The sequence below is a fragment of the Syzygium oleosum genome, unplaced genomic scaffold (genome assembly GCF_021117445.2).
Source record: "Syzygium oleosum isolate NSW1041296 unplaced genomic scaffold, Sole_v2.1 Sole_v2.06, whole genome shotgun sequence".
NCBI lineage: Eukaryota > Viridiplantae > Streptophyta > Magnoliopsida > Myrtales > Myrtaceae > Syzygium > Syzygium oleosum.
In genome coordinates, this window is record NW_026607490.1 from 9,178,303 (window position 1) to 9,197,458 (window position 19,156).

At 40.0% G+C, this 19,156-nt stretch overlaps 1 pseudogene; it reads left to right on the forward strand.

Annotated features, from left to right (window-relative positions):
* Positions 1-17,411, forward strand: part of LOC115690083 (probable serine/threonine-protein kinase PIX13) — an 83,177-nt pseudogene extending 65,766 nt beyond the window's left edge.
* The last annotated feature ends 1,745 nt before the right edge of the window (positions 17,412-19,156 follow it).

Here is a 19,156-nt window from a genome sequence, read left to right on the forward strand (position 1 = left end):
GTTTCGCTCTTTGCAGTAGCTTTTGACCTTTAAATGGCTATTTTAACTGGTGCATCAAAAAGATAGGCTTTCAAATAGGTTGCTGTTTATACTACAAGGTCTAGAAATCTCTCAATGATGATTTTTATGGACCAGAAGTAAAAGCGCACTAGTTTATCTATGGCCCATCACACGTAAAAACAGTCAGAAGTTGCGGCACGTGAGCATCCATGAAAGTTTCCACAAAAAAAGGTCAGAACTTGCTCGAAGGACCAGATCCACACAAAGATGAAAAGACTAGAGAGTAAAGCCTATTAACATCAAAAGAGATCATAGACCAAAATCCGGAAAATGATCATCTTTCTGGAATCAATGGAATGCCCACCTGATCCAACAATTGGGATAACTTTGGCTAATCTGTGCACCTTGATAAGGTGTATTTCATATCAGTGGGACAAGTGACATATCACTTTCTTCACACATATGAGGATTTTCCATTTTCAAAAATGCACCTACGATGACAATATCTCAACAAAAATTTTCTTTTAATTTCGTAATGAAATATGATTATTTTCTCCAACATAATAATAACACAACTTCCGATATCCTTTTGTCCAATGAGAAGAAAATCCGTGGTTTTAATTCCTTTCATGGGTCCCTATGCTTTAATTGCATTGTCTCTACGATGAGGGTTTTGAATGCATGCTTCGTCCATCTGCATAGTACCGATGCGCAATGAAATTAGACTTACTCATTCAATAAAATATATATATCTTTCATCTTGAATTGAAATAAAATCACTAATTTCTGATGAATAATATAAAGTTGACAAAAGATATGACCAAAATTAAAGCCGACTAAAGAACGTCAACATAATTTACTTATCCAAAAATGGAAATGGAACCAACTATAAAATTACATTAAAGTTGACCGTCAAAACAATACAGATGTGTATGTGCATATAAGTAAGTTGATCATAGAATTTCGCAGTCACGATGGAGAGACATGAAAGTGAAGAAATGAGATCCTAGAATGGTGGATGCACCTCCATTTGAGTACCTTTGTAATATGACAAAAAAGCGAAAGACTCACAGCCCATCAGTCTTATGAAACATGTAATTGAACAACCGAAATGCATGGTAAATGAATGGCTATAGCTGAAACTTAAGGAAGACCCAACCGAAATCCTAATTGACTGGTAAGGGTCATAAATATTAATCTGCCTCTCATTCTCTTGTTAAAAAGGAAAACTCAGTGATCATTCTCTTGTTAAATATTAATCTGACTCTTTGATTATGTAGTGAATTCTGGACCTTCTTTGTTGCACACTAGCATGGAGAGGAATAGAGACACTCTGGGGGAAAATTTATGTGTTGGGTTGCATGTGAGAGAGGGACACAGGCAAAGTTTTCTTCATTGGAGTAAGCAAAATTTAGGTAAGATCCAAGGAGTAAAAGCAAGACTAAGGAGTGCACCAGGCCTTGACGGAATAGACAGAACTAGTGGGAAATGAAAATGACGTGCCATTTCAAGATTTGCCATGTTTTCCTCCATTCCTTCGTCAACGAGGCAAATATTGACGTCGCTCAAATATATATTTTGTGAAGTTTGCATGTGAGCGATGTCTATCTTTTCACCTATCAATCAAAAACATGATTGGATAGAGGGAAAACAAAGTAGCTAGTGTTGACTATTTTTACTGAAGATTAAATCACGAATTCTAAAGATATAAGTCAAGAAATTCCCGTTGCCTAATATATATCTTATAAGCAAGTAGGTTTTCTACCTATCCTTGTATTCATATATGCACAACCACTATTGCATCCATATTTGCCAAGATATTGAATAAGCACATTGTTGAACTTAGCAATTACAACAACCATTAGCTCCACAAGCTCCACCTAGCTATAAGTACCTTTTGTGTCGATTACCACCCTAGTATCGTTACCTCAGGAGTTTCTGGTCGCAACTCCACTTCGAGTTGAGCACTTTCTAGATCCGTATAAACATTGCCACAAATACTCACACCCATAAGTATTGGAGACTCATCAAACGTAATTTCTCTGCTGATAACATATAAATTTAATTCCGAGCACCACAACCAATAACCCCGTAACTTAGGAACATGCACTTTCTCCATTTTTATTTATTAAGCTCATAAGGTATTCATGGATTGTTTTGTCAATTTCAAAATATTATAGGAGGTTTTCTCAGCAATCTTCTCATTTTTTATGGTAACAAAACTATCCATACAGATATCAAAATAATAGATTTAAAAATATTGTGCAAAAGTAATTTAAAATTGCTTGCAACGATTAAAGCGTAAAACTGGAGTATGAGCAAGCAAATTGATATAGTCTCAAATATGGATATCATCCGTAAGAGTGAGACTATGTTCATAAGAGAATTGTCAAATGATTTGCAACAAAAATTTAAATAGTTTCATGTAAGAAATCATTTAGATGCATTTATATATACTGGCATATATGTCGGAGCATAATGGTAAATGTATAATATTAGTCCAGCCCTGTTTTATCCATGCTCCAGTATTATCCTGCAAGTCATATCAGCATTTGGTTATAATAGCTATCTGCATGTATCAGGCTAGGCAAAAAGCATTTGTGAATGGGCTAGCTAAGCCGATTGATTTGCTTCAATGGCCATGTCAAGCTGGTGGCTGGTCCATGCCTCAAATTTTAGGTTGCGTTTGGTCGTCTAGATTTCTAGTCAGGATAAAACTGGATAGGATAGAATATAAAATTCAAGAGATTTGTTATATTCTATGTATTGTTTGGTAAATCGTAGTAATAAAGTCAAGAGATTTTCACATCTTATCATATCTATTATTTGCTATGAACATCATATTAGTTAAATGAACTTAAAAATTGCACTAACGAAGATAATAAAAATCTCTCATGGCCCTTCTTTACCAAAAAAAAAAAAAAATCTCTCATGGCCCTCTTACCTACTTCATTTTTATTTGCTTATTTTTTTTATTATTTTTCCATCTCTTTTTTAATTAATTAATTTTTTTATTTCTTTTTCCCCTTCCATCATTCTCTAGTAAAATTTTATTAAATAGTAAACTCTACTAATATACCTAAAATATTTAACAAATATAAATACTAAATGCATTTATTAATGTATATGAAATTTATATCATAAGATAGGAAGAAAATTGAATATATAAATAAAAATAAGAATAAATAAAAACGAAATTATTTTTATGTTTTTGTTATTTTGAATTTTTTATATTTAAATATAAATATTATTTATATTCAAATATTATTTTAATTTTATTAATGTAACAAGTTTGTTATTCAAGAAAAATAACTTTTATATTAGGGACATTAGAAATCCTATCCATCCTTATCCGACCTCCCTCATGGGATAATTTTATCTGGGCTATATCTCTTTTATATCCGACTTTATCTTGTCTTGGACAAGCACCAAACACGGGATGTGATAAAATATATCATATCCTGAATTTTATCCTGATTATTAAACGTAGCCTTCAGTTGCAGGATTATTGACGTCTTATTGAGAGAGAGACAGAGAGAAGGTCTGAGCGAGCATGATTGGGCCTCCAACTCCAAGCGTAAGAGCCGTGGAGAGCTGTTTGGAGCCTACTCAATGATCAACTTAAACATATGACAAATTAAGAAATGAAGAAGTCAGAGACATGTGGCAGTATTATTGAGGATGCCGTTCACGTACACTTTACTGAAAAACACTGGCAGAGTGAAGAAGAAGAGAAAAAAAAATACAAAATTAAACCCAAGAGGCCAAAACGCCTTCAGTGTGCATGAGAGAGAGAGAGACAGAGCTACCTGCTTTTTGACAAGGACAAGCTAACAACTTTATTTCAGAATATCGAATGGAAGGAGCATCAGAATTCGGGTATCGAATGAAATATGAGAGAGAGAGAGAGAGCGATGCCCTGTGAATGAACGATGGAATCCAAAGCGGGTGTGTGTCGTGGATTTTGGATACGCCACACAAAAAAAGACAAATGAATGAACAAAAAAACTAGATGAATAAAGAAAAATCTCACGTTCATCTAATCGAATCCACAATTTATACCAAATTGGTCATTTCCTCTGTACGTTTGAAATGGGTACATTTCTTCTTAAAGCACTCAGGATCTTTGTGGTCTCATGCACACATCCCTTTCTCGTTTTTACTGCTCTGGGAAAGTTAACAATCATACCAAAAATGAGAGCCTCTCGTCTGACCTGCAAATCAAATATTCTGGTCTGATGATGCGCAGATAAAACAAGAAGAGCGTGGGGTGGGGGCCGGCGGGTCCTCGTATCACCAGCATCCGAGATCTGGAAACCGAGGCGATCGATCTGTCTTTTCCCACTTACAGAAAAGCGACGCACCCGAAGTACAATAGTGCCCGTACAGTCTTTACTCACAACTCTCAACTCCTTGATTGTTCACGAGACGGATCCATCTTCTATCTACCTCTGCTTGTGTAGTTGAGTTGAATTGTAGGTGAAGTGCACGCATATTCAATGACAATAATCTCGAACCCCATTTTGGTACTCGTTTTTGTTTTAATGGCATTCAAATTCTCTCGTTTAAAGAGACGATAAGTCGTATACCGAATGTCACGACAAAAAAATATAACTCGATACATGTATCGATTTAATTGTCATCAGCTTTGTGTCTCCATGTTATCTATAGTATCGGTCGACACTAGGCTATTCTCTCACAGCGGGAAAAAAATAGTGCTAAACATCTGGAAAAGTGAAGTAGAGCGTTCACTTGTGAAATTATACGATGAGTTCTTGTTAGGCACTTGTTAACCCACAATTCATTTTTCGGACCCTACTAGAAAAATATCACCTCGTTGTCCTCTATAGATCAATTTAGGTGGACCTTTCTAAACATTTTCCGGTTTTTCGCAAACATCACATTATGAGATTGTGCCACCAGCATCATCTATTGTCTTCTTCCGGCTTATTTAAGATGACCGCTGGCCTATGCTCATAAGGAACACCAAACGCCAACAGATAATTGATCATGTTTCCGGACATGAAACGTAATGACCATTGCTAGTCACTTGCCATAAATTTGGATAAAATTATCCAAAAAGTTCTAAACCTAATATATGGTGGTCAATTCAGTACTAAACTTTTCAATTGTGCCAATTAAATCCTAAACATTTTGACAATTCACCAATTTAGTCATAAAATTTTCAATTGCATCCATTTAGTCCTAAACCTTTTGAAGATTTATCAATTTAGTCCTAAATCTATTATTGAGATATTTGATCGGAAGAACACATTAATAAATCATCAAAAGGTTTAGGACTATATTAACACAATTGAAAGGTTTATGACTCAATTGACACAATTGAAAGATTTGGGACTAAAAATAAAATATATGATTGAAATGGCAAATCATTAAAATGTTTAGGATATAGTTGGCACAATTGAAAGGTTTATGACTAAATTGGCCGTCCTACAATAGGTTTAGGACTATCTGAACAATTTTCCCCATAAATTTGTAAATATATCTCCACAAAAACATGTACATACACAAATAAGCTAAGTAGGGCTCATTTTTCTTCACGTTTTTTTTACTGTGTACGTGTGCGTGTCTCTCGCCGCCCATTCTAGTCCCAATTGAATATGCACTGAAACAAATATTAAAACAACAGACAGACAGACAATACAAGATTGGAGGAAGGTTGGATCGCTTGAACTCAGTTTCTCTTCAGCAACTTCATGGCCCATTCTTTGGCTTCCTTAATTTTCCGTTCACAATAACTAACAAATGCTGTCTGCTCACTTGCACGAATGCTTGTCCGGCAAAATGTGGCGAAATGCTCGCAATTGTTGTTGATGAGGCTGTAGTTGCTGAAGCCATTGTTAGCGTGAAGCTTGCGAGCTGTAAATTTAACTTGATGGGGCAATTTGGTATAGAGTAACGTGGTGCACATTCCTCACCTTGTGAGCTTAAACCCTAGGAGTGGCCGCCCGTATTCATAACAGCAAAGGGATTGGAGTGTTTTTGCCATCTCGCCGGAAGCAATCGAGACAAGTTTGGACGACCCCACGCTTGATGTTCTTCTCTTGGTATTCACATTCTGGGCAGGGAGGCAAAATTTCTTGCTTGTGGCCAGTCTTGGATAGTGATGAGAATATGGTTGTTTTGCTCTCCGTTCGGGTGAAGTGAATCACGTAACCGTCCCGACGTAAATTTGTCACGGGTATACCGGTTTGGGATTTTTTATGGTTAAAATATTAGTTTGTGGTAAAATTATCACCGGTGAACCAATTTGAGATTTTTCGTGGTATTAACCCTTTAAAAAATAAATGGGTAATATATTGGTCACTATAATTTTGAGGGGCCTATCTTAAATAGGTCTTAAAACTTATGGCTTAAACTAAATGGGTCTAAGTGGATTGAGTTTAGAACCCATTTCCAACCCACTAGACCTACACACACACACTCTCCTTCTTCAGCCTTATAAAATTATTGTTTTAAAATCAAAATTATTTTTTTTCTCTTTTTCTTTTTCTTTTCTTTTTCTTTTTCCTTCATTTTCGACCGGTGGCTAGCCACGGCCACAACCAGTGACCGGCCACAAGCAAGGAATGAGCTCGCCGATCTGGCAAGGGCAAGGCCTCAACGACCTTGGGTGAGGCTTGGCCCTCACCGATTTGGCGAGCCTCGAGCTCACTGATCGGCCGAGGCAGAGGCCTCGCCGGCCTTAGGCGATGCTCGAGCTTGCCAGCCTCGGGCGAGGCCAATAGGTGAGGCTCAAGCCTCCCCAATCGGTTGAGCCTCGAGCTCACCGGCTTCGGGTGAGCTCAAGCTCGCTAATCTAGCGAGGCCGAGGCCTAGTCCGAGGCTCGCTTGGCTCGGCTCGGCTCACCGGAATCAGGCAAGCTCGAGCCTCACCAAATTGGCGAGTTCGAGCTTCGCCGGTCTCTAGCGAGCTTGTTCCTCGCTTGTGGCTGGTCGCCAGCCAGTGGCCGGCCACTAGCCGAAAATGAAGGAAAAAGAAAAAAAAATTAATTTGATATTTTGAAAAATAAAAAGTAAAATTTATAAAATTGTCCACTATATTTGTATTGTATGGAAATATTTTAGCAATTTAATTTTTCAAAAAAAATCATAAGAAACAAGTTTTCTAATATAGCAGTGTTTTAGCAGCATGGGTCAGGTCAGGTATGGGTTGGGTATGGGTCGGGTATGAGTCGAGAAATTTACATTACAAATAAATAAGTCAATAAACGGGTTAATGAGTCAATTTGGGTCGGACCATTTATGACCCGATCTAAACCTGACCCGACCCAACCCAACCCAACCCACCCATTTAACAGGTCTACCTGTCATATTAATAAACTTGTTATGATTCTATTGTTTGCATTGCACACTCAAATCGTCTGCATTGCACACCCAATTGTTCCCATAGTCGACAAAACAAGTAGGGTTTGGACTATACATGTCTTCGTTACGTAGACCTATGCTTCATTAAGAGTTCGAATAGTGATTCTCCCCCGATTCTGCCGTACATGTGTATGGAAACTCATCAGATGGTCCATCTCGTGTTGTATCATCCACAATTATGAAATATTATAAATGTTCAAGGAAGGACAAAACGTCAATTTTGGTGTCAGGCGCACTTAGGGTCTGCATAGCAACGTTTCTGTTCTCAGAAACAATTTTTGATCAGAAATAGTTTTTTCTATTTCTATTTCTTGGAACAGTTTCTGAGTAAAAAATAGCATTTAGTAACTGCACAAAATTTTTATTCCTGGAATAGAAAAAGAATAGAAATGCGTTTAGGGCGCGAATGATCCATTTCTATTCCATGGACGAGTTTCTCCCTTCTGGGCTACCGGCGGAGGACGGCGGGTGGCGGTGGGGGGCGGAGGACGGTGGTCGGCGGCGACAGAGGATGGCGGCCGGTGGTGGGAGGCAGTCGAGCATGGCGGTTAGCGGCGGAGCACGGTGGCGTCGGGCGGCAGTGATGGCAGCGGGGGGCGGCGGCGGGAGGTGGCTGGCGGCGGAGGGTGGCCATCGTCGGTTGATGGAGCACGGCGGCCGGTGGCGAAGGATGGCGGCCGATGGTGAGTGATCGCCGGCGTCGGGTAGCCAGAGGCGGGAGGTGGCCGGCGGCCGAGGGCAGCCAGCGCCGGGTGGTGGCCGGCATCTGGCGGTGGAGCACAATGGCCGGCGGCGGAGGATGGCGGCCGGTGGTGGGTGGCCGGCGGCGGCGGAGGACGGCGACCGGTGGTGGGTGATTGCCGGCGTCGGGTGGTTGGCGGGGGGAGGCGGCCAGCGCCGGGTGGCGGCCGGCGTCGGGCGATGGAGCACGGCGGCCAGCGGTGGAGGATGGCGGCCGGTGGCGGGTGGCGACAAGCGTCGAGCGGCGGAGAACAGTGGTCGACGACAAGAGGCGGCCAGCGGGCGGGAGGCGGCCGGCGAGCGTTGGCCGGCGGGCGGCGGCGGCGGAAGGCGGGCGGTAGGTGGCGGCGAAGGACGGCGAGAGGCGGCGGTGGGCGGGCTGCAGCCGATGGATTGTTTCTTGTTTTTGGAGAATTCTAGAAAAAAAATTGTTTCTTTTTTCTTGTTCCAGAAACAAGAAGCATATTTTTTTTGCTTCTTGTTTCTGTTCCAAATCTATTTCTGGAACACTTTTTTGTTCCAGAAACAAAAAAATAGATTTTTTTTACTAAACGGATTTCTGTTCTTTTTCTGTTCTGGGGAACAAAAGAACAGAAAAACAAAAAAACAGAAACGTTACTAAACAGACTATTATCTGTCGGTTTAAGCACGTGTGTTTTTTTTTCAAGGGTATGTCTCGAATTTGATGGAGCGTATATTAGTCCGTGAGCGATACCCACAATACATGGGTATAGTCGGGTGCACTATATTAATATAAGGATAATTATTAGGTCCACTGTCAGCGTAAAAACTTCTTTACACTGACGACGGACCTAATAAAAATCCTAAATGTAATCCAAGGCTTTTTCCATAAAGACCATCTAATCCTAGTCAGTCTGTATGTATGTGCGCGAGCCTTTTTTTTTTTTCCCCTTCATTTGGAATGATTGAACAATATCTTGCTGACTTACGGTCGTGCCCCTGTATTATCAAAAAGAATTTTATCTTGTCGGCTAAATATTAATTGCCATACAGTTCGCCAACTTATTTTGCACGCCAACTTCACATATTAAACACTAACTTGTTGGAGATTTGGCATACTAGCTCCATCAATCCGTGTCTCTCTCAATATATAAATCCTATGATGTTTATACTCATGTATGTACCTTTAATTTCCGCAACGTCGGAGTTAATGTGTAGGTCCTACTATCCTAGAAAGGTGTATCTTGATTTGCAGTTTCTGGTTAAATAATTTCCATTTTTTTGTGGAATATTTAATTAACAAGCACCTCCTCCTCCTCTTTCCTTTCCTCTCCACGTGTGACATTGTGTTGAGTGAATCTTGTGATTCATTAATTGAATAGAGAAGGACTTTATTAGCATAACAGTTTTTTTGTCATTATAAAAATAACAGCATGTTGTGAGCTATAAATTCTTGATGAAGTGAACCCTACAGTAATTTGTAATTATTTGTTATTTGTTTTATTGTGACCCAAAACAGGCCGTTAATCTCGCGGTTGATTAAGGATAGTCACTTAATCATTTCTTAGTAGAGAATACCATCCCATCCATAAAAAAATGAAAAACTAATTAATTGGCACAAACTTTTTGCAAGGTCTATCTAGAGGATACATCAGTTTAGAGAGCATATGATTTGGAATTAATCCTGTTGCAACCATTGAAAAGTCAAATTGTGGGACAGAAAATAGTTTATTATCCTCCATTCAGACGCATATTATTGAATAGGTCAATGTGCCGACCATACGTGTCAACACCACACGTTTTTACATTGTTTAAGCATATATGAACGAGGAGGAGAAGAAGGCATTTGCCACGAGAATGAAACATATGGGTCATGGCGTACTTATGGAATATGCATGATAACTTGAAAATATTAACACTCAATAATTAAGTCATTATGAATGACAAGCTGGTAATCAACCTTTAGATATTGTAATTTACCTCAAAGTTTTCGTGAGGTTGAATTTCCTAATATCCTATAACTTTCCAAGGAATACTGTAGACAACCTGCATTTCTTGTAAATTTTGTTTGCTTATTCTTAGTAACTTAGCTCAATGATTATTATAACAATTCCTTCACAGTGTGTAAATTCAAAGGCCGCAGCAGTGAGTAGTAGTTATTATCATGCATCGTAATTTCCCTTAATCAATAGCGAGATTGACAATTTATAGTCATTTTCTCTTAAACATTAATTAATCACTACATTTTGTAATACCATCGGATGTTGATTTTTTCTCAGTTACCATAGAATATCGGTCAAATTAAAAAAAAAACACAAAATTTACCCTGAATGACAATTCTGGCCTGAACTTTTTTTTATCTCATAAAAAATCACCAACTTTAACTTAAATCCTAAATTTGGTTCGAACAATTTGAAAATTTCATATCACGGGGGGGCCAGATTTGGGACTTGAATAAAAGTTTAGGCTTTTTATTGAAACAAAAAAAAAGTTCGAGCTAGAATTGTCACTCAAAGTAAAGTTGATACTTCTTTTTGGAATTAGCCCTAGAATATCCTAACATGAAAATATTACACCGGAGTTCAGACAGTTGAATGCTTTTTCCATCTCGTTTGTTTCCCTCGCTTTTCTTCCAATTTAGGCGCTAATCCATTTCGCCCCTCTTCCCTCCTTCCTACCGGTCAGGGGAGATCATCCTCCCCATACACTAATTCATTCTGTAATCTCTCGAAAAGAAAATGAAAAGGGCTAATGACGATGAAGAGAGAGAAAAGAAACGAGACACCCATGGAATCGAAATGTTTCATAAGATTTTGACCAAAAAAAAACGGGTTCCGAACGATAATAATAATTCACGAACCATGATCAGCTTCAAAGGGAGAAGCCCCTTGTCTGCTTCCAAAGATTTCGATTTGAGAGGACGATGGGGGGAAAGATGAATCTTTACGGTGAGAATTGTCAAGAGTTGGGCTTGGAAGGAGAGGGGGAAGCCCAAAGCCCAGAGGCCCAGAGGCCCAGAGGCCCAGGTCAGACCCCTCAGCCCATCTAGTAGGCTCTTTGTATTCCCTGCACAGGTGAAGCGCAGGAAAGAGAAGGCAAAGCAACCGCAGCAAGCAAGTAGGAGAGAGAAAAAGAGAGCTCGGAAGAACTCGGGCGGGGGGGGGGGGGTGGGTTGAAAGAAGGCGAGGATTTCTTGCTTGCGTGCCCTGAGCTTCGACTCGATGAGCCGATACAGCGTCCGGTAAAGATTCCAACTCTTCATTCCTCAATCGAAGTGAATTTTCGTTGTTAAAGCGGTAAATTCGGATCTACTTGAATTCTGAGTTGCTGGGTTCAATCCAGGAGTTCTTTTTTTTTTTTTTTTGGATGGAGAGTTCAATCTATGAGTTGTTTGGCTGAAAAATCATGCGGTAATGAAAGTTTAGGATGTTGTGGAGTCGTGGGATTTTACGGATGTGGATTTGGAGTCACGGTTTGTCGGAGTGGATTTTTGAAGTTCCGCACGCTGTTGGAAACACTTGCAACAACTTGTTATTGTATTTGGCTCTGGTTTTCGCCTGCCTCGTGCTTTTTTTGGGTCGGTCAAGTTTAGGATTTAGTAAGCTCGCTTAGATCAGAATTCAGTTGAGAGAAATATGATGCGACAGAATTCGACGAATGAGCTGTCCGGTGCAGCAGACAGCAATGAATGTTCTGCTACGGGCGAGCTTTTCATTGGATCATAGGAGTTGTTTTGTTGCCGAATAATTGTAGTTTAGTCGAGTCTTAGCTAAGTAAGTTACTCACTTGATTTTTTATATCCGTTTCTCATTTAATTGATAGAATTTTGAGTTCGTTGGCTCAGGTAGTCTCTGTTGTTTGGTTTTGGTAATTTCCTTGTTTCTTCTGAATTTTTTTTTTTTGCTTTCTTGTTTTGTTTTCGGTGTCTTTTTCACCATGACTTGTGCGTTTTTATGATGTAATCTCCGGCTGGTCTTGCCCTGAGAATGCAGGTGTTTGTTGTACCCTTATGATAATTCTGAACTTCAAATTGTGATTCCATGGGTTAAAGTTATGATATTTGGTTGTTTTTGTTGGATATGAGTTAGCAAGTAGGAAATTTTGTCACAGAATTTTGGTTTTAATTCCTCCTGTGGTTGGACTTTGTTACCATTCGCATTTGGTTTGGGCATTTCATTGGATGAATAGATTAAGTTGTTTTGATGCTTTAGCTGGTATACTCAGGTAGAAGAAAATTAGAAAGAAATTGAGACGAGAAATGAGAATAATGTCATTAAGAGAGCAGATATGAACGAGGAGGAGAAGAAGGCATTTGCCACGAGAATGAAACATATGGGTCATGGCGTACTTATGGAATATGCATGATATACAAGATGGGCTCAAAACCCAACAGTTTGAGCGTTCAGGATAATGGGCTGTTTAACACTGTGTCGGAGTTTCAATGCAAGAGCTGGAATTCTAAGTATACATCTTATAGATATTCTGCATTTTATACTAGTTAAAGTACTCCTGCTTTCTAAATTATCTTGAAATTCATGCAAGCCCCAACTTACTGACACTTACTGACAAAGTGGATTATGAAGGAATATGCTTCATACACATGTCCATTGACAACTTACGGATTCTAACTTCCTTAACTAACTCTTTTCCCACCCGCTGACACCTCTATAACTCAATTAGTTGCTGCTCGTCTCTAGCTCCTGTCTTCAGCTCATGACGAATTCTTCACCTTTTTCTCATCACTTGTGTAATCACAGGAGGACCAGCTGTGACTGTTAAGCAGTTCATCGTCTTCTGAGGATGGCCTGAGCAGGAGCATGGGAGGGAGGTCAAATGAGTCTATTCCAAATGGTTATGTTGCTCCCACTTCAGAAGTCAGAGTCTTTAGTTTTGCAGAGCTAAAAGTTGCAACAAGAAGCTTCAGATCTGATACAATTCTTGGCGAGGTTGGTTTTGGTAGAGTCTTCAAAGGCTGCCTCGATGAGAAGGGGTCTTTCCAGAGCAAAAGAATGACTCCAATTGGTAGAGTCTTCAAAGGCTGCCTTGACAAGAAGGGGTCTTCCCAGAGCAGAAGAATGACTCCAATTGCCATCACAAAGTTGAACCTAGAGAGCATGCAAGGATTCAAAGAGTGGAAGGTAATCTTAGTTCCTCTCACGAAAGCTCTGGTTGCATGTGCTTTAAAGTATTTAATGTTATCACTATTGCATTTTTAGGAAGAAGGTCTATAATGATGGTGGGAGAACATGTCCCGATACTTAGTTTGTCGTAGAAAAATGAGAATGAGATGATAGATGTTAGTGGCCTTTGTCAATATATTGTTCTGGTTTTGTTTGGCTAATTTCTGATGAAGCTCACTATTTCAGTTTGCTTTCTTCCTTTCTATAATAAACGTCTTTGCCCAACTCAACACATATTTCTGGGGGTTTGGTCTATGATGTGGACCAGATTATTTGGTTAGGATTGCAATTATTTAGGAGAAGACGGTGCTTGCTCATCTTATCCTTTATATTAGGTTCCGTGACTTGTCCTATGACCAGGAGCATATCTTGACAAAAATCTAGAGGATATTGTATGGTTCAAGTCCACATAAAAACGTTAAAAATCTTGTGAGATTCTGTTTTCAAGGACTTCTGGGTTAGTGCAAATTTTTTCCAGACATGCAATAGAAGAGTTAAAATTTGCTTATCCTGCACCTGGTACCATTAATTTTCCAGTGTTTATTTTTTCTCTATTCAAAATCAAAACAGCAGGCACAGTGCTGGGTGAAGTACATGGCTCAAATAAGTTTCTGTACGTATGTACCATTGGAGATTCAAATAGTCAAAAAATTTTGAGAAGAGCTGTTTTCACCAATTTGCTGAACAGGTTTTCGGGATGTAAAGCGATGAGACACAAATGGTTAAGGCATATCTGTTTTGGAAAGCACCTTTGAGTGGCCGTATTGGGGTTGGATGAGAAGGCAAGCTATTGTAAATCCTAGGACCATTTGATCTATAGATACCTCAAGTGAGCAACTGTGCTCTTGATCTAAATTTGAGATTCCACAATCTTTTCCTACTGTTATTATGTCTAGGTTGTGTAGTGCATGCTACATGTATGTTTGTTTGGGAAAATGACATAAATAGTCCCTGAATTTTGGCCCAATGTGCAATGTAGTTCCTCAACTTTTAAGTTGTTCAATGTGGTCCTTGAACTTTAATCCAATGAGCAATGTCGTCCCTGAACTTTTAGTTTGTTTAATGTGGTCATTGAACTTTTGGTGCAAGTTCAATTTTGTCCCTGAACTATTTGAAAATGTTCAATGTTGTCCCTTAACTTGAATTAATGAAAAGATAACATTGGATATTTTCATATAGTTCAGGGACTAAATTGAACATTTCCCAAAAGTTCAGGGATTACATTGAACAAATTAAAAGTTTAGGGATGATATTGTATATTGGGCTAAAGTTCAGGGACCACATAGAACAAATTAAAAGTTCAAAGATGACATCGCACATTGGGCGAAAGTTCGGGGACTATTTTTGTAATTATCCCTAATTGTTGTCCAGCAGCCAAACAGCATGGAAGTGGAGGAAACAAGTAGGAGGAGAGAAGCTTTGCCAGCTTAGCTTCTATCTCTAAGGTTCTTGAGTGCTGGAGTGGAAAAGTCTTCTGAATCTTGTTCATTGTTTATAAATATTATGGTAAAGTCCCATTATAGCTTGTAAATTTAGAAATGCAGGGACTCCTGGCATTTCAGAGAAGGACTTTAGGCCCTGCATCAGAAACTATTGTGACTTCTATCCTTGCCGTTTAAGCTAAACTCAGAAGATGTCACTATGATGTACCTGAAACATTAAATACCAATATGAGTGAGGATAATTTATTTGTGGAAAAAATAAATTAGAGCCACTTCTGGAATTTCTCAAAATAGTTCTAGGAACTAAAACCATCCTTAGTGAGGATAATTTATTTGTGGAAAAAAATGCTGGCTGGCCCCGAAAGTGAGGTGACCTAATTGTTTGAGTCCAAACTTATGCTACTTTAGGAGCAACTGGACATAACTGTTCTTATTCATTGTCCTTAAAAGAATGAATAAGATTCTGCCATTTTCTTTTTATGAATCACCTGGTAAATGGAGGTCAACACGTTAATAGCGTGCAAGTCTTTTAAAAGGGAAAAGATGAGGAGGGAAGGACTTAGCCTTCACATAAATCTAGTTAGCATTTAAATTTTTCAAAATTAATCATCACTCAAGATGCTATTGTCTTTATTGGAAGGTGGACATCTACTTTGTACTACACAAGATGAGTGCATTCTTGTCTATCATGTTGCATATCGGAGCTTGTATTTTTCTGTGTTATAGACTCTGCATGGTCACCCATACTGTCGTCATTCTTATCCTCTATTGGCTTTGCCGATGTCAAAATCATGCGAGGGATGTTTACTTGCTTTATAAATAGGTTGAGCACTTAAGATTTGCTTGCTTGGTTGATTTTCATGAATATGAGATTGTATATTTACAGTAAGGCATGTGAAATTCAACCGTGCAGTTCACATGTCAGGATTTGCTATCGAACACGGGTTAATGATGCATCATTGAATATTTCATCCCAGTTTTATTTGAGATTATTTGCTACCATCAATTTCGAAGGGTGCATCCACAGTAGATGGCTCTTAGGGTGCCCTTGTGGGTTTCTTTAATTTCTTATCACACAAATTGGTCGTTCTATCTCCTCTCTTTTTCTGCGGGAGATGCCTGTTTGCTTCGTTATACAAGGACAAATGTGAAGTTATGAGGTTTTACCATTTTGACATGAGTGATAACTTTTGCAGTTGGAGGTGAACTTCCTGGGCAGTTTATCTCATCCAAAGGATTGTCAGGCTAATGGGATATTGTTTGGAGGATAAAGAACTACTTGTTGTCCATGAGTTCTTGCCAAAGGGTACCCTAAAGAACCATCTCTTTGGAAGTAAGGCTCTTTCTTGGGCGATATATACATGCTTGCTTTAAAGTTATGGTAAATATGATCTTTTCTTGGTTCAATGTACTATACAAATCATGTGTCTTTCCTGCTGCAGGGGGCCTCGGCCATTGAACCACTTCCATGGGTCACACTGCTTAGCTTAAATTTGAAATAGGAGCAGCCAAAGGCCTCGCGTTCTTGCACCGGTTAGACAGGCAAATAATTTGCAGAGATTTCAAACCCTCAAACATATTGCTGGACTCAGTAAGTTTCATGTTCGTTACTTAGATTAAATGAAGCAATACCACATTGTTGTTACCTATAAATTTTGGTTCCAAAACCTTCTATAAGTCACATATGCAACATCCCTCCTTTTGCAATCCCCTCCTGCCATTCTGGAAGCAGCAAGATTTGGAAACCTTATGCTTTCAGGCTTTCATTCTGGCCAGCTTTTCACATAAAACACTGGAGTTATCATTTCAAAGCATCTTCAAAACCTGGTTCGCCAGCCATGTATCTTTTCCTTATTTTTTGGTCAGGGGGCTTTGTTGTTACGGTCGTCTAAAATTGCAAGGTCCCAAGCTACTCTTTTCATAGTCAGTTTATAATACTAAGCACTGGCCCAAGCTAAGCTCATTATATCTGCATTGTCCAAGTTTACTCGTGTATAGATCGCACTAGCAGTAGAAAAGAGACCTTATCCACTTTGACCTTTTCTTTGGCATTTGTTTTGACAGTCCTATAAAATATCAGATTGTGGGTTGGCAAGAATGGGTCCAGACGAAGACAGATCACATGTGACGACACAGATTACTGGAACTTATGGCTACGCAGCACCCGAGTATATAGCCACAGGTAATGTGATAGGCTTTCTGAATTGCTTGGGGTGATCATAGCAGAGAACATTGCACTTTAGACTTAGTTTGACCATGCCTGATGCCATGTTTAGCAAATTCGTGTTAGATTATCACATCATTCTGGTTGAACAGGTCATTTGTATGTGAAGAGCGATGTTTTTAGCTTTGGGATGGTACTGGTTGAGCTTTTGACCGGAATGCAGGCATATGACGCAAATCATCCGACTGATCAGCAGATTTTGGTGGAGTGGGTCAAGCTTCATCTTTCTAAAAGGAAATTGACAAGAATCATGGACTCTTGATTGGAAGGGCGATCCTCCGAAGGTTGCTCTTGATGTAGCCGCATTCGCATTGTAACGTCTCTGGTATATACCCAAGCACCAGCCATTGACGAACGAAGTTGTGGAAACTCTGGAAAAAATTAGTTGCAGCTGATAGAAAACACTGTTTCCTAGACGATTGATCCCAACTCGACTGTCTTTCTTGGACACGGTCAGTGATTCTTTATTCATCACCTCCGCTCATTGCAGATTCATCATTTCTCCTCTATGAACTAGCTTGGCCAATGGATATGCTTGTTGGCACAAGTTGGACTGACCATCCATGCCTTAACTTCAAAATGTGCCCATGTTGATTGTCTCTGTGTGTCGGTGTGTGTGATGGAGAGAGAGAGAGTAAGCCCATGCCATCATGATTTGGCAAACCTAAAGAAATTTGTCGAGCGGCTTGCGCTCGAGCCTGCCCAACAATCAAGTTAGCTCTCTGTGCCCGAGTCGCCACCTAAACTCGCCAACAGTTCCTGCGGGTGACGCCTTAACCACATGGTAAGGCAAGCTGGGTTTGCAGGCCGGATAAAAAATATTAATTATTTTAGAACGATCTTTCCGTATTTCGAGACCCCAACAAACCTCGACGTAAAAAAATTGCAACAGCAAAAGACATCCTAACGGGGCCGGACATCATTAAATATCGGCGGTCAAGATCTGATTTGGAATGTTCGTCATGTGGCCGGACATTCCTCTTAACTGTCACAAGTGACAGGAAAGTCTTCAAAGGCTGTCCAATCATAGATGTCTAGTTTTGTCGTGTGGGGCTCATCTGTCCCATCGCTATCACTTACCCACGGAAGACCCAAATCGAACCTCATTAAAAATGCGGTAAAAGGGTCTCATCGTCATTTCATGCTGTGACGGCGTAAAGCATTACTATACTGAAAGAATGAAAATCATAAATGAAAAGGAACAAATGACAATATTGTCAACAGAGAAAGAGAGAGAGATCGCTGTTTCAATAAACGTGTGTAACAAAGTGTGATTTCACTGTTCATAAAATTGGATATAAAAGACTAAACTCTCTTTCCTTCTACTGCTCGTTGACAAACAATAAAGCGATCCCGTTGCCCATCACTGCCCACTTGCTGGCCGCCGCTTGACGCCATTCGCCGTCTCCCGCCGCCTGCCGCCCTCCTCCCCCCATCGCTTGCCTCCCCTCGTTGGCCACCGTCTCCCGCCACCGACCGCCCTTTTCCCGCAGTTGCCCTCCCCCCGTAGCCAGCCGCCTCCAGCTGCCGTCCTCCGCACTGGCCGCGTCGCTGTCCACCACCGCCATCCACCTGCCGTCCACTCGCCGGCCACCCGAGAGAGAGAAATATTGTGTCATTATCAAAAAAAAATTTGTTTCAGGAACAAAATTTTTTTGTCGTTATCAAACATGTTTTTTTCTGAGAAACTCGTCCAAGAACAGAAATAGAAAAACTTTTCTGGCCAGAAATTGGTTTCTGAAACATAATGATTGTCATTCGCAGCCTGACTCTCTCGAAAAGACAACAATAATTGCTAGCAAAGAGACAGATGGGGGAAGGCAAGTTGGACGGGTTCTTGGCTCACTCGAGCTCAATTCCCTACAGAATCTTATTTGCCCAGTCTTTGAATTCCTTGGCCTTTAGCTCAAAAGCACCGATCAATGTTGTCTGTGCGCTTGCCCGAATGCTGGTCCTGCAAAAAGTGGCAAAGTGCTCACAATTGTTATTGAAGAGATTGTATTGGCCGAAATTGTCGCCCTCATGAAGCTCCCAAGCCTTGTTTACGACTTCCTCAAGCAATTTGGTATCGAGTAAAGTCGTTCAAGTCCCCCGTCATGTCAGCCAATACTCCAACAGTGGCTGCCCATACGCATATAAACGGAGGGAATGGAGTTCCTACCTTCTCGTCGGAAGGAATCGAGAGAAGTCTTGTCAACTCTTGTTCTTGTGAGATGAAT